The sequence below is a fragment of the Pseudonaja textilis genome, chromosome 10 (assembly GCF_049901715.1).
Source record: "Pseudonaja textilis isolate UNSWEBS1 chromosome 10, rPseTex1.2, whole genome shotgun sequence".
In the NCBI taxonomy this organism is placed as follows: Eukaryota; Metazoa; Chordata; class Lepidosauria; order Squamata; family Elapidae; genus Pseudonaja; species Pseudonaja textilis.
Window position 1 is genome coordinate 12,209,674 of NC_141999.1, and position 14,779 is coordinate 12,224,452.

At 41.5% G+C, this 14,779-nt stretch overlaps 1 protein-coding gene across 7 annotated transcripts in view; it reads right to left on the reverse strand.

Moving 5' to 3' along the window:
* Window positions 1-14,779, reverse strand: part of FGR (FGR proto-oncogene, Src family tyrosine kinase) — a 67,931-nt gene that overhangs the window by 28,877 nt on the left and 24,275 nt on the right. For 5 of the 7 annotated variants that reach the window (XM_087939725.1, XM_087939724.1, XM_087939727.1 and 2 more), the window contains exon 2: window positions 1,230-1,287. The gene's annotated coding sequence lies outside the window, so the exon portion shown is untranslated. Of the gene's footprint in view, window positions 1-1,229; window positions 1,288-3,619; window positions 3,741-14,779 lie in introns of those variants that run through there. The other 2 variants (XM_087939728.1, XM_087939726.1) reach the window with 2 other exon arrangements.

The window sequence follows — 14,779 nt, forward strand, 5'->3', positions numbered from 1 at the left end:
TGCCCACAGCAGCCCTTCATTAGTAATGGAAGAGCAATAAGGGGCATCTAGAAATGTAGCCAGACAATAACTTGGTCAAACACACACGCGGTAGATTCTCATGAATTGATCTCATAGATCAAAAATGCAGAAAGAGACACAGCCTTGCAAATTCAGCCTATTGCTACTTTGCAGGTTTGTGGTAGCCTCTACACACAACGTGTTTTTTGTGGCAGTGAGAAATTCTAATGCAGACCCCACCATCTCTCTTTCCTTCACCCCTCAATAAGTTTCCACCACTTCTATCCAGGTGAACAGGAATGAAATCAAGTGGAACGTAACAAGCAAAGTGATAGGAAAAGAAGTATGTGCATTCATGGGTTTCCCACAGAGGAAAATTTGCCACACGTTTCCCACAAAACAGGTTGGGAAGAATTCTCAGGACTGTAAAAAAGGAGATTTGAGGGCACAGATTGTCCTAGATGAAGTATCTCACTATCCTGGAGAAACAGATGGAAGCCATATCCGACAACATTTTTTTTTCAGGGTTCCTTAAATTACCTTCCTCCAGATCTGGATGATTCATTTCATCTTTAAATCTCTTTAACTCTCCAAAGATGAAGGAACACCCATCGCTGCTTCCATTTTCCCTGTCAGCCCTATAAGGTAGCTCAGATCAAGAAACCAATGCCATATTGTCCAAAAACTACTTTTGTTGTAACACTTTAGGAACAGAATCTTGCAAGTCTGAATGTCTTTTATCTTTGTATAAATTAAGGGGGAGCTAGCTGGTTTGATATAGGTGGTTCAAATCTCTAGCGCCGTGTGACGGAGTGAGCTCCTGTTACTTGTCCCAGCTTCTGCCAACCTAGCAGTTCGAAAGCGTTTTAAAAATGCAAGTAGAAAAATAGGGACCCCTTTGGTGGGAAGGGAACAGCGTTCTGTGCACCTTCGGCATTTAGTCATGCCGGCCACATGACCACAGAGACGTCTTCGGACAGCGCTGGCTCTTCGGCTTTGTAACGCAGATGAGCACCACCCCTTAGAGCTGGAAACGACTAGCATGTATGTGCGAGGGGAACCTTTACCTTTACCTTTAGCTAGTTTGAGATGTTTCCCGAATCCCACCTGAGGAGGGGGCCTTTTCTGTCTGTCCTTCAAGGCTATTTTCAATGCGCCCTACCCAAGACCAGGGGTGTGCTCTATCCCTCCATGCACCCATTCACCCCTACACCAGAGGAAAGACTCACCAGAATGGGATTTCACGTCAGTTCACTTGTTCCATGTTTCTTGCCGGAGAACAGGAGTCTAAAGGGAAAAAAAAGAAGCATACTTTTTATTTATATGTATTTACTTATTAAATTTGCCAGCCAACTCACTATTCAAAGTGATTCTGGGACACATACAATGCAATAAAACCATACACATAAAAACATTAAAAGTACCAAGTAGTAGGTAAAGACTACAGACCCAGAGCACAGAAGGTACAGAGGCAGAATTTTCTCTATTATTCTTCCAACCATCTCTAGCATAGAGCACCCCCATCAGTAGCTTTACCCTTAACCATTCTAACCATAGTTACTTAGAAACCGGTGCTGAAGGACATGGCCTATTGTGTTGCATTTGCTCAAACCTAAGCTAGAATACACATGAAAATGTAAGTCAAGTCTGTTTTTACCAACTATAGTAGCAAAATAGTATTGAGTCTATCAATTTGCTTTATGGAATTTTATTTAAAAAAATAGACTGGAAAATCCATGTTTCCATTTGTCAAAGTTCCCTCAACAGAGTTCTTATACAGATTCCCTCATTGTAGGTGGCTTTTAGCATCTACTCCACAATAAACTTTTGTCAAAATGCTGATTTTCCCTACAGGTTTGGCTTCACAAACTTCCCAATTGCCTCTTAAATCTTAGTGAAATTTTATTATTTCTACTCCTTCTCTCCCTATTGCCTTCTAAGTCAAATGTTGCTGCTAAAATGCCCTGAATAAATAAACAGATCTTTGAGGCCAATGGATATATTTGCAATTGAGGCACTTTTACAAAATATTTTCTATAGATAGCCTTGCCCCTGTATTAAATGGCTGCAGAGATGGCTGATCATTCATGCAAAGTAGAGTTTACATTCCTTTATTTGTGATGTCAAAAACTTGCCCCAGTGTGCCTAGCCACTAGGTAAGCTTGAGTCTGAATGCTAAAGTGCAGAAACTGTCTTTTGAATCCACCCCCCCGTTGTGTCTAAAATTTCTTTTTCTGCAAAAGACAAGTAAAAGAAGCTCAGAAGGAACTCCACTCATTTCCCCCTCCCCCAAAAAATCTGAACTGGAGACTAATCTAAAATAGAAGGATAATTTCAGCTTCAAATGCCAACTCACACAAGCATTAACTCACCATCATGGAGAGGGCAAAATCATTATGCTCAAAATGTGACACCAAGGAAAGCAACTAAATGAAGACATTTGTCACTTCAGATACACAAGATTCTCTTACTGCAGCCTTACAACAAAGTAGATTCAGCTCATCTTGTGGTCTTTTTTCCCCATTCGGTTTACTTGGGAGACCAACATCTCTCTTGCAAGTCTGAAAGTACAAATCTCCCCCTGTCTAGTTTTACCATCTGATTAGTTAGGGCAGATCCTTTCTACGGTTACAGGAACTGGGCTTGGCTAGTCTAGTGAAGAGAAGGACCAGGGGAGACATGATAGCAGTCTTCCAATATTTGAGGGGCTGCCACAGAGAGGAGGAAGGGGTCAAGCTATTTTCCAAAGCACCCTAAGGCCAGACAAGGAATAATGGATGGAAACTGAACAAGGAGAAATTCAACCTGGAAATAAGGAGAAACTTTCTGACAGTGAGAACAATCAACCAATGGAACAGAAGTTGCCTTCGGAAGTGAGACTTTCAAGAAGAGATTGGACTCCCATCTGGCAGAAATGATGTAGGATCTTCCGCTTTGGCGGGGGTTTGAACTAGATGATCTACAAGGTCCCTTCCAACTCTGACTATCTGTTATCTGTTATGTTTCTTCCTCTACCCATTACTCAGTTGTGGTCTCCTCCTCCATTTATCTGATCATTCTCTATGACAGAGGTGCCCAACCCATGGGCCAACTCTGGGAGTTGAAGTCTACAAGTCTTAAAGTTGCCAAGGTTGGAGACCCCTGCTCCAGATGGCCAGTTCCAAGAGAGACCGGAAGGCATCTCGTTTTATTTCCTTGGATGATGGGGGATGTTGTCCAGCTGGCAAGATGTTCTCTTTCCTCAGCCTTCAAAATGTTTGGTCATAGTTCCCTTTTCTCTAGGATATCTCTTCAATTGACCCCCTGCACATATGTGGCGAGACCCAAAGACCAGCTGGCCAGCGGGAGGCGCATACATCCATGCGCAGCAAAGCAGAGTTGGGGTGACGGATCACGTGCCCACAGAGGGCTCTGCATGCCACCTCTGGCATGCATACTGTTGGTTCACCATCACGGATCTAGGTTGTCTTCCCACCACAGTCTGTGGAAAAATTGTCCTCCATGAAACTGGTCCCTGTTGCCAAAAAGATTTGGGAATGCTGCTGTAGGCAACATTCCCCCACCCCCATCTTCCAAGGTCATCCTCATATTCCATTACAGCCCATGAAGTGGTATTGACCTCTTGAGAGACAAGATGGTTTCACCAAACCATGAAGGAGGTGCTCATGTTGCATCTTCTTCTCAAGTAGCCACTGCTGGACCCAAGAGTCCTGGGTAATTTTTGTTCAACTTGTGATGACCTGGAGTGTAACACAAGCGTAACAAAATCCAAAACGTACTTTAATGCCTCCAACTTGGCCCCACTGTTCAATAATTCTCAGTTGGAGATAAAACATATTCAAAAATAGTCTTCAAAAGAAAGCAATGCTGTCCAAACTTAATCAGCAGATAGAGGTGAAATAAAAAACCAATCAAACTACAATGAAGAAATTTCCACAACAGACCAGGATAAGTAATTACCAAATTCAGGGAGATAACAAGGCACAGTCTGTTGGAAGGATGCCAACCAAGATAACTCCAGCCCAAAATAAAACATGCTTTGCTTCTGGCAATGCTGTGTTTTAACCATCTATCTTATATACTATTCTCCCCAGCTGCAACCAATGAGGGGGATCATGGCCGCTTCCTCTCTCATAAGCTAAGTTGTTTCCTTCTCCGTTCCTCCCTACATGTCCTAGGATGAAGAGGGGGTGGGCCTGGTTCTTCCTTTGACTGCCCACCCAGCCTCTGCCCTTCCCCAGCCTCCTCCACAACCTCCGGAGCCACATCTCCACTCCCTGTCTACTGTTCCTCCTCTCCCTCAGAGTCCGACTCGAACAAGGGCCTGACACAACCTCTCCGTTCTAGAGAATGTTGTTGAGAAGGTTGGTAGGGTAGCCACTGCAGAAGACCTGCCTTCAGGCAAAACCTAAAACCTTGCTCCTTTCCCCAGGCCTTGAATCAGGATGCCTGCATGACCATTTAGGCTGCAGATGATTCAGGGAGAGTGTTTCGCTCGTTCTTTCAAGGGGACTGATGTTCTTTTGATCTAACCTGGCCTCTTTTCTGTGTTCTCCTAATCCATGAAGCCGCTCAGGGTCATTTTGGAGTTGTCAAGTCTAAAAACTCATAGAAACAAACAACAAATCAATCAATAAATGCTGTGCCAAAAAGTCTGGTCTTAATTTATTCTCCAGTGCTCTTGATCATTGGATGTTGGAGGGAGAAAAACAAGAATAGCGTGAAAAAGGTGTTGTACGTTCTCTCACTTTTCCAATCTTTTTGAGAAGCAGTTGTTCCAAATTGTTCCCCATTTGGATCACTTGGGGTCCTAGCTCACGTATCGGTACCAAACCCCCATCTCTGGCCTATCAAGTACACCTCGCCATCATGCCCAGTGCTGATTGCACAGCTGTCAAGCCAAATCACTGTCTGCTGATGGCTAGTCTGCGGAATTATTTTTAATGGCGGGTGCCTTAATACTACGAGAGCCAAGAACGATGAATTGGAGTCCTTGGTCTCTGATGCTGACCTTCACAGCAGCCCCAAAGGAAAGGGGAGGGGGGGGAGAAAAAAAGGAGAGAGCCTCCAAAAAAAAAGAAAGAAAGAAAAGAAAAGCTGGAAATAGCCAAAGCCCCAAGCTCCTTAACCTTCCACTGAGCACCAGGAGAAAGGCAGGTAAACGGAAAACTGTGTGATCTGATATTCCCCCAAATAGATCGGGCTACAAAAATCTATTGCAAGTAGTCATTGATTTACAATCATAACTGAGCCCAATACAGGTTATTCCTTGTTTTACAATAATTCGTTTAATGATCGTTCGAAGTTACAAAGGCACTGAAAAAGTGACTTAACGGCCGTTTTTCACACTTACGACCATTGCAGCATCCCCACGGTCAAATGATCGAAATACAGAACCTTGGCAACTGACTCATGACAGCTGCGGTGTCCTTGGGTTCATGTGATCATGTTCTTTGGACAAGCAAAGTCAATGGGGAAGCCAGACTCACTTAACAACCGTGTTACTCACTTAATAGCAGCAGTGGTTCACTTAACAACTGTGGCAAGAAAGCTCATGTTACAGGCAATTCACAATTTACTGGGGCAAAATTTACTTAACAAATTTTGCGCTCAACTGTGGTCATAAGTTGAGGACTATCTGTAATGACGGTTATGAAGTGCAATGGTCATAAAGAGAACCACCATTTGACCGAACCTGGTTTTACAACCTTGCTTGCACAGTTGTTGTTTTTTTTTAAGTTTTATTTTTTCACATTTCAAAAACATCTTTTATTTTTATTCCAGGCTTTCACTTTTCCATATAAACATGACCTTGATTACACATTCATCTTTCACATTTAGTTTCATTTCTTATCATCGCTTTCCATATTTTCTATTAATTTTCTCAAGTACTTTCCTCAAAACTTATTTTATATATTTTCAATTCATTTCTTAACCTATTTCTTTTAACTTTAAATCATTCTCATATCTTCGTATTCATTGTGCTTTATACTTTTATCTGACAGGTTTGCAAAATCGCGTATTCTTATTTCATCATTTCTAAAACTCCATCTCAATTCAAACATTTCAAAAAAGTGTCCCCCACCAGTTAGAGTGTGACATGCCTATACCTTATATATCATTTGGTTAGTTCCTCTTTAATTCCCAATAATCATTTAACTTTTTAATTATCACCTTAAAAATTAATAACAATAATCTCCTGGCAACCACATTACACATATACCTTTTAAGTCAGATTTTGCATGGCACTTTCCCCTTCAATTACATCAAATAATTTCAAAAAGAAAAATTAGTCTATTCAATTAATCATAAAAACTGCTATTAATCTCATTACAGCAATCCTCATAATTCATTTCAACTATATTCTTGAATTATATGCTTGCACAGTTGTTATGTGAATGCTGTGTTTGTTATGTGAACCCCTTATTCGCTAGGGACCGTCTTTTGCAGAACCTGGAAGTAAATGCCAGTTTACGGCAAAAACACTGTAAATCTCATTCGAGTGACTGCACACACTTGCATGCAGCCCTCAATACCGCCAAATGGGAAGCACCCAAAATTCGGCCATGGGGGGAAGACGTTAAAATTTCAAAACGTAAGTAGCTTTTGGGAGGTCCGTTATAACTTTGAACAGTCACTAAATTATTGGCTGTAAGTCAGAAGCTGTTTCCCCACCCTTGCTTTTTTCTTTCTTTTTTTTCCTTTTAATTTTATTCTTTTAGTATTTCAAAAATTTGTTTTGTTCATTTTTGTTTCATTTACAGGTATAAAAATACAATCAGGTAGTCCTCACTGACTGACTGAAACTGGGACTGGCAACCTCATCGCTAAGCAGTACCACTGCAAAGTGAAAACTCATGCAACGTTGACATTACAACAGAGGTTTGTCAGTTCCAACTGAGGTTGTTAAGTGAATCACTGCAAGTCATTAAGTGCAATGGGCTCCATTAATGGGACATTTTGCTTCTCAGCCCACACAATTTCTGTCTAAAATTCCTTGGTGGTCCAAGCTCAGAGACTAAGCCAAAGACAGAAAAGAGGATGACAAAGAAGAACAGGGAGAAGAAAAGGAGACGGTCCGTTTTCTTGTCCCAAAGGTGCTTTTTTCCAAAGGCCACTGGACTTCCTTTGTTTTTCTCCTTGAAGATGTTTTGCTTCTCACCCAAGAAGCTTCATCAGCTTCAAACGGAAGAAGAAGTCAGAGTCAAAACTGAACTGAAGAAGTCAGAGTCAGAATCGAAGAGGAACGAAAGGTCTTCAAGGAAAAACCAAGAAAGTCCAGTGGCCTTTGAAAAAAGCACCTTTGGGAAAACCATGACCAGGATGACTGAGAATCTCCATAGACATCTTGATTAAGGCTCTTTGATTTAATCTGATGAACATGCTTCTTAATAGAATAGAATAGAATAGAATAGAATAGAATAGAATAGAATAGAATAGAATAGAATAGAATAGGAATAGGAATAGGAATAGGATAGTAGAGTTGGAAGGGACCTTGGAGGTCTAGTCCAACCCCCTGCCTAGGCAGGAAACCCTACACCACTTCAGACAAATGGTTATCCCAACATCTTTTTAAAAACGTCCATATTGGAGCATTCACAACTTCTGGAGGCAAGTTGTTCCACTGATTCATTGTTCTGTCAGGAAATTTCTCCTTAGTTCTAGGTTGCTTCTCTCCTTGATTAGTCTTCACCCGTTGCTTCTTGTCCTGCCCTCAGGGGCTTTGGAGAATAGCTTGACTCCCTCTTCTTTGGGGCAGCCCCTGAGATATTGGAACACTGCTATCATGTCTCCCCCAGTCCTTCTTTTCATTAAACTAGACACACTCTGTTCCTTCAACCGTTCTTTATATGTTTTAGCCTCCAGTCCCCAATCATCTTTGTTGCTCTTTTAACTGTGGTTGATACTGAATTTAGCTTTAGAAATGTGAAATTGGAGGTAGGGAGGATTAGTGCTCTCTATTCCACCCCACAGAAAAGGAACCTTCAGTCTATCCAGCAGCAGTTGATGGAAATCACTAGTTTCCCAACTCAGCCAGCCAAGCGGAAACAGTGTCACCCCACCCATTTTTGTTTTCAATACATATTTTCTGGATTCAGATCACGTGGAAACTACCCTGGCTCAAATTCAATCAAATGATCGAAAAGTAACACTTATGGGTATCATCTGCATGTTGATTTCACTTTCATATTTCAGCTTACATTGTTTCCTACCACAGTATAAGAGCAGCAGCCAATTCACCATGAAATTTTCCAGGACGCGCTGCATCGCCTTCTTTCATAGAAGGAAGCAGACCAGAAGACCTCAATCTAAGCAGCTCATTTAGTTCATTTAGTGACCATTGCACTGAAAAAAGGGGATTATGGCTGTTTTACCATGTTTATGTCCGTTATGGCATCCCCACAGCCATGTGATCAAAACTCAGATAGAATAGAATAGAATAACAGAGTTGGAAGGGACCTTGGAGGTCATCTAGTCCAGGGGTCTCCCACCAGTGGGCTGGGGACCACCGGTAGTCTGCGAGAAAATTTTGGTGATCCTCAGAGAAACGTCACCCCCCAAAGCAATTAATCCAGGCTGCACAGGAACACTTTTTTCCCCCAGAAGACAGGTGATGCCACCTGCCAGAATAAATTATGGAGCTGCTATAAAATGAGGTACAGGAAGGAAATGACAGCAAGCGGTTTAAATCCCAATTTATGACAATGGTGGTCTCAGCTGGCTACAACTGACTTAAGCTTGAAAGCTAGAGAGTACTTGAGTGGGAGGACTACCCACATGGCCCATGGGAACACAAGGCTTGCGTCGCTTGCATTGCAAACAAGAGGTAGTGAGGGGAGGGGGAATGGGCGGAGGGGGGAATTTGCCCCTCTTGCCCCATGTGCCTCGCCTGGCCACCGGGCTGCTTCTTTCTTCTTCTGCTTTTGGCTGCACATGCAAGGAAAGCAGCAAAAGTCTTTCTTTCTGTCCTCCAAACTCCACCAGAAATGAGTCTTTGGGACCCTGCAAGGCCTCCTGCTTCCAGCGGCTGCACCAGCGTGACAAGTCTCACAAAGACTCATTTCTGGAAGAGTTTGGGGGAAGAGAAAGAAAGACTTCTGCTGCTTTCTTTGCATGAAGCCAAAACACACAGACTCACACACTCATTCACTCACTCTCTCTCTCTCCTCCCTCCCTCTCTCTCTCTCTCCCCCTGAGAACGGAGCTGGAGACGGTATCCTGCAATCCCAAATAGAATGATCGATCGGTAGGAAAACGGGGTTAGGAATTTTCCTGCAGACTTTTTTGGGGTTTTCCCATTGTCTGTGGTCCATGGGATTTAAAATTATGAGTTTGGTGGTCCCTGAAGTCCAAAAGGTTGGCGACCCCTGTTCTAGTCCAACCCAATGCTCAGGCAGGAAACCCTACACCATTTCAGACAAACGGTTGTCCAATGTCTTCTTAAAAACTTCCAGTATTGGAGCATTCACAACTTCTGGATCTATTCCACTGATTTAATTGTTCTAACTGTCTGGAAATTTGCTGACAGTTAGATGCTTGTCAACTGACTCATATTTATGATGGCTGCAGTGGCCACAGGGTTCATGTGATCACCGTTTTGTGACCTACTGCTAAGCAAAGTCAATGGGGAAGGGGAAGAAGAAGAAGAAGGAGGAGGAGGAGGAGGAGGGGGGGGGAAGGTGATAGGATGTGGGGCTACTGAACTCAATGTGATTGTGCAACAGTATACAAAAAAACCTCAATACTCTAAAATGCTTCTCCCTCTTGATGCTGTGAGATGCTTTGGTTGATTATTATAACCACAGATGGGGTTGCATGATACATGCTAAACCAGAGGTCTCCAAACTTGGCAACTTTAAGACTTGTGGACTTCATCTTACAACTCTGTTACTAACTTAACAACTGCAGTGATTCATTTAACAAATGTGGCAAGAAAGGTCGTACAATGGAGCAAAATTCACTTAATAACTATCTCATTTAGTAACAGAAATTTTGGGATCAATGTAAGTCAAGGACTACCTGTATAAGTGTTTTAACTACATTGCCTGGGGAGAAAATGTTATAAAAGTTATAGTCTATATACAACCTGCTGGGCGTTTCTCTCAAGCATTGCCTAACTACTTCTGAGTGAAGGTTCGATTTGATCAAATTTGAGAATATGATTATCTCTTGGCGGCCAGGAAGGAGAAGAGTGATCATCTGAAGAACAATTACTGCGTACTAATTATTAAGGTGGGAAAAAAGATTCTCAAAATTCTTTTCACCAACTTCTACGTAAGAAGAAAACAAAGGCAGATGCCACGAATTATTACAAAATTTATCTGATAAACAGATAAATGTTGGCCAACCTATGGGTGTGTTCACACATATCAGCCGTAAACTCTATTGCCTGATTTTAGTTTAGCAACTTCTATGAACTCAGTCGCTGTAATTTATTCAATAAACCGTGGTAAGATCCAATTGCACAACTGAAGTCATGGACCCCTTATTCTTTTGCTTTGACTCAAGCAATCGCACCTTTCCCTTCAGCCTCAAACTGCAACTGACCAACAATAATACTTCTCAGAAGAAGAGGGGATGGTGATAGGATGTGGGGCTACCGAACTCAATGAGATTGTGCAACAGTATACAAAACAAAACAAAAAACAAAAAAACCCACTACTCTAAAATGCTTCTCCCTCTTGATATTGTGAGATGCTTTGGGTGATTATTATAACCACAGCTGGGGTTATATAATATATAAATATATATAATATATATATATACATAAAATATGATACAGGCTAAACCAGAAGTCTCCAAACTGGCAACTTTACAACTTGTGGTCTTTAACTCTCAGAATTCTCCAGCCCGCTAATTCCCAGAGAATTCTGGGGATTGAAGTCCACAAGCCGTAACGTTACCAGGTTTGGTGACCCCTATACTAAACCGATCACTTCTATGGGTCTGGACTAAATCATTAACTTATCATTTGGGTTGTTCACTTTAAGTAACTAAGCTAAGGTCAGCTAGTTGGTGGTATAGGATATTGAGCAAACATGTATTTATTTCAGAGGTGGTATTCAGCAGGTTCTGACCAGTTCTGGAGAACTGATAGCAGACATTTTGAGTAGTTCGGAGAACCGGGAAATCCCACCTCTGACTGGCCCCGCCCCCATCTATTCTCTGCCTCCCGAGTCCCAGCTGATTGGCTGGGTCTTCTTTGGTTGCCCTGCACAGGAGAACGGAGCTGGAAAGCAGGTTAATGGTGTGGGGAGGGAATGGAGATTTTGCTGTATCCTTCCCCTGCCACACCCACCAAGCCACAGAAGCCAGCCCACAGAACTGGTAGTAAAAAAAAAATAGAATCCCACCACTGATTTATTTATTAAATTGGTTTGCCTTCCATCTCGCCACAAGGTGCCCACATATTTTCATGCCAGCAAATGGAGATTCTTGAATCCAGACACTGTACATAAAAGATGGAAAACTGAAACCTTCTAGTTGTGGTGTACAAGTTCTAGAATTCCATATTATTGGTTTGGAGCTCCTGGGAAATGTAATTCATCAGCTCCTTGAGACTCAAGGTTCTCCTATCCATGAATTAACTACAACTCAATATAGCAGGGCTTTTCTTTTTCAAAATGAAATATGCATAATAGATTCAACACAAGGACTGTGGCCGATTTTAATCATGATTTGTTGCCTAAGCCATAAGAGACCAGTTTTTGGACACTGCATTAAATCATAAAACATGAGTTACAACAAACCACCAAAGGCTGTGCCTACAGATCTTGCAACTCTGTAAGTAAATAACTATATAATAAAGTTATGATGTGCATCCCTAGGCAATTATAATGGTCTGTTCAGACCCTGATAAAGATTGAGGAGACGGTTTCAAAATCAGCCTCATGTACATTTTTCAGTTATCTAAGAAAAGATCTGGTTTACACTAAAGCTTTCAGAAAAAGACTACACTAATAAATATAGGAAGCTATATTTGTATTCATACAGACAGTTTGGTCTAGTGGTTAAGGCACTAGGCTAGAAACGGAGGGACTGTGAGTTCAAGTTCCTCCTTAGCCATGAAAGGCCAGTCACGCTCTCTCAGCCCAACCCACCTCACAAGGTTGTTGTTGTTGTTGTGGGGGAAATAGGAGGAAGGTGTGTTAGACATGTTCACCGCCTTGAGTTACTTGTAAAAATGATAAAGGCAAGATATGAATGAATGAATGAATGAATGAGACTCTAAAGAGAAAGAAATCCAGTTGCCAAGTTTTAGCCACTCTTCTCATCAAACAAGTGACTCATAAAGTTAAACAGCCCATCAATACTTAAAGCCATTACCATTATTAATTATTTTAACAACCTTAAACTATAAAAAGATAGAAAATACAAAGAAATAGCAGATGAAGGGATGTTAATGTTTTAAGTTACTTTTTATTTATGTTTTTTAACTATTTTATTTGCTACTACTGTGATTTGTACTTAGTGCTTAAAAACGGAGTACAAATCATATAATTGGCTTTAAAAAAAAACCATAAAACTTAATCATCCCAGCCTGAATCTCAGCTCAGCTTGAGATACAAAAAGATGTCTGAAATGGTTTCCTGGGGGTTGGACTAGAAGACCTCCAAGGTCATTTCCGACACTGTTACTCTGCTAATTGTGAAAGATAGAACTGCGTATTGATGGAAAATGCACCAGAGGAGATCCAGATACAGGCTGAGTCAATTGATCCAGAACTTGAGTTAGGCAAGGTCCTAAGGCCAGCCTTATATTTCAAATTATGAAGTATAGAACAGAGACTGTCATGGTGTCCTCTTGACAAGAATAAGCCTGATTCAACAAGTTAGTCAAACTGGTACAATAGTCAGTGATGACTGCTTGATTCTTTGCAGTGAATAATGTTCCATCTCCTTTCCTAAAAACTCCACCAATCTGCTCTGTTGAATTATCTACTGAACTGTAGATCGCTATTTCTCAACTTTAGAAACTTTAAGTGGTGTGGACTTCAACTTCCCAAACTCCCCATCCCAGTAACGGAAGTTCTCACCTCTTAAACCTGCAGAGGTTGAGAACCACTGCTGAAGGATTGACTAGCTTTAATTTCTCCCCAGATGTGTGATTTGTTTTCTCTAGGTTTATTTGGAGAAGCATTTCTCATGCCTACATTTCCCATGCACTTGTGCAGCAGGATGTTTTATAAGTCTGCGACGTGCTTCTGCGTTACTTCAGTTAAGGATTTATGACTGCAGCAAATATCTTGCGTTGATAGCAGAAGCTGGCCGCATGTGTCATTGGCAGCACAGAACAGGGCCTGCCTTTGCAAGACGACTTCCTGTCCACCAACCACATGCTTTCTTAAAACACAAAGGATACCTAGAAAGGGATCAGCAATATGTCATGATAGAGCTAAATAATAGTTTCCCTCTCATGGTTTTATCAGATTGGTCATTAATAGCTGCGTCCTGCTTTCCAAATTGAAGCCTTGCAGGTTCCCGAAGATTATTTTTGTCTTGGTATGAACTGGATGGACTTTGCTTCCTTTTAGCGATGACAAAGTGTTATAGCATCATGTATACTGGTTAACAGCAGGTGTACATGAGACGAGGTTCACAGCAGTCAAGCTGCAAACAGTGGTTTGTGGGAAACTATTTTCTCAAAGTTTGATGGCCACAGCTGTCCTTTTGAACAGGCTCCCCGCTTCACGGAATAAAACTTCACAAAAAAAAAAAATTAAAAAAAGGAAGAAGAAAACTTACCAGGCCTGAAAGATTAAATCAATTTTTAAAATGGATTTTTAAAATGATGAATTGCAAACTCTGTTTAATCCATTTGCACAGCTGAGATTTCTCACAGTTTTTAAATGGAGAGACAAGCATCTTCCTTATTCACACCAAGAAAGCTACATGGACACAATGAAGTACACCAGAGTCAAGAGGGAGACCCTACCTATGTTTGTCAATTCTAAAAGCTGCAATAGTTGCCAGTCGGGGATAACTTGGTTTGAGGTCTGTTTATCAGCTCCTGACTAACATGTAGCATGTCCTAAATGCCAAATAGCTGCCAAGGAGTAAGTGGAAGGAGGCATTTACTCTGCGGTCCAGCCAATTGGGTGACTTTCGGCCAGTCTCTCTCTCTCTCTCTCTCTCTCTCTCTCTCTCAGCCCAACCCACCTCACAAGGTTGTTGTTGTGGGGAACACTGGAGGAAAAAGGAGCACTAGATATGTTCGCTGCCTTGAGTTATTTATACAATAATGCAGGCAGGATAAAAGTAATCTAAAGAAACCAAACCAAACATCAACACAGCACAACTGTATGGCAGTCCTTCTGATTCCAGCCCAAGGATTTAGGATGATTCATACTCAATATCTGCACTTCACTAAGAATCCTTTATAGTTGAACAAAAAACACGAGAGCAAATTCCAAAGACAGATGAGCTGAATTTAGTGGTATCAGATTTTAAACTGTTGCATTTTGCCCCAGGTTTCTAGATGACAGTTTACTGTGGAGTCCTTGGAGAGAAAGAGCTTAAAAAGCGTTGGCATAAATACAGCCCATTGGATGTTTGATATCTGTTGCTTCTGGGCACCATCTTCACAAAACAGCTTTTTAAAAACTCTCTCTCTAAGCCATTTGCATGTACGGATGCTTTTAAGGCAAGATAAGAAATGGAAAAGTGCCATACTGCATTTTCATTCCAAGTAGATTTTATAGATCTATTGGGGAAGAGAGATGAGATCTCGTACATCATATAAAAAGAATGTAAAGCTAGCAGGCAGGAGCCTGTCTGCA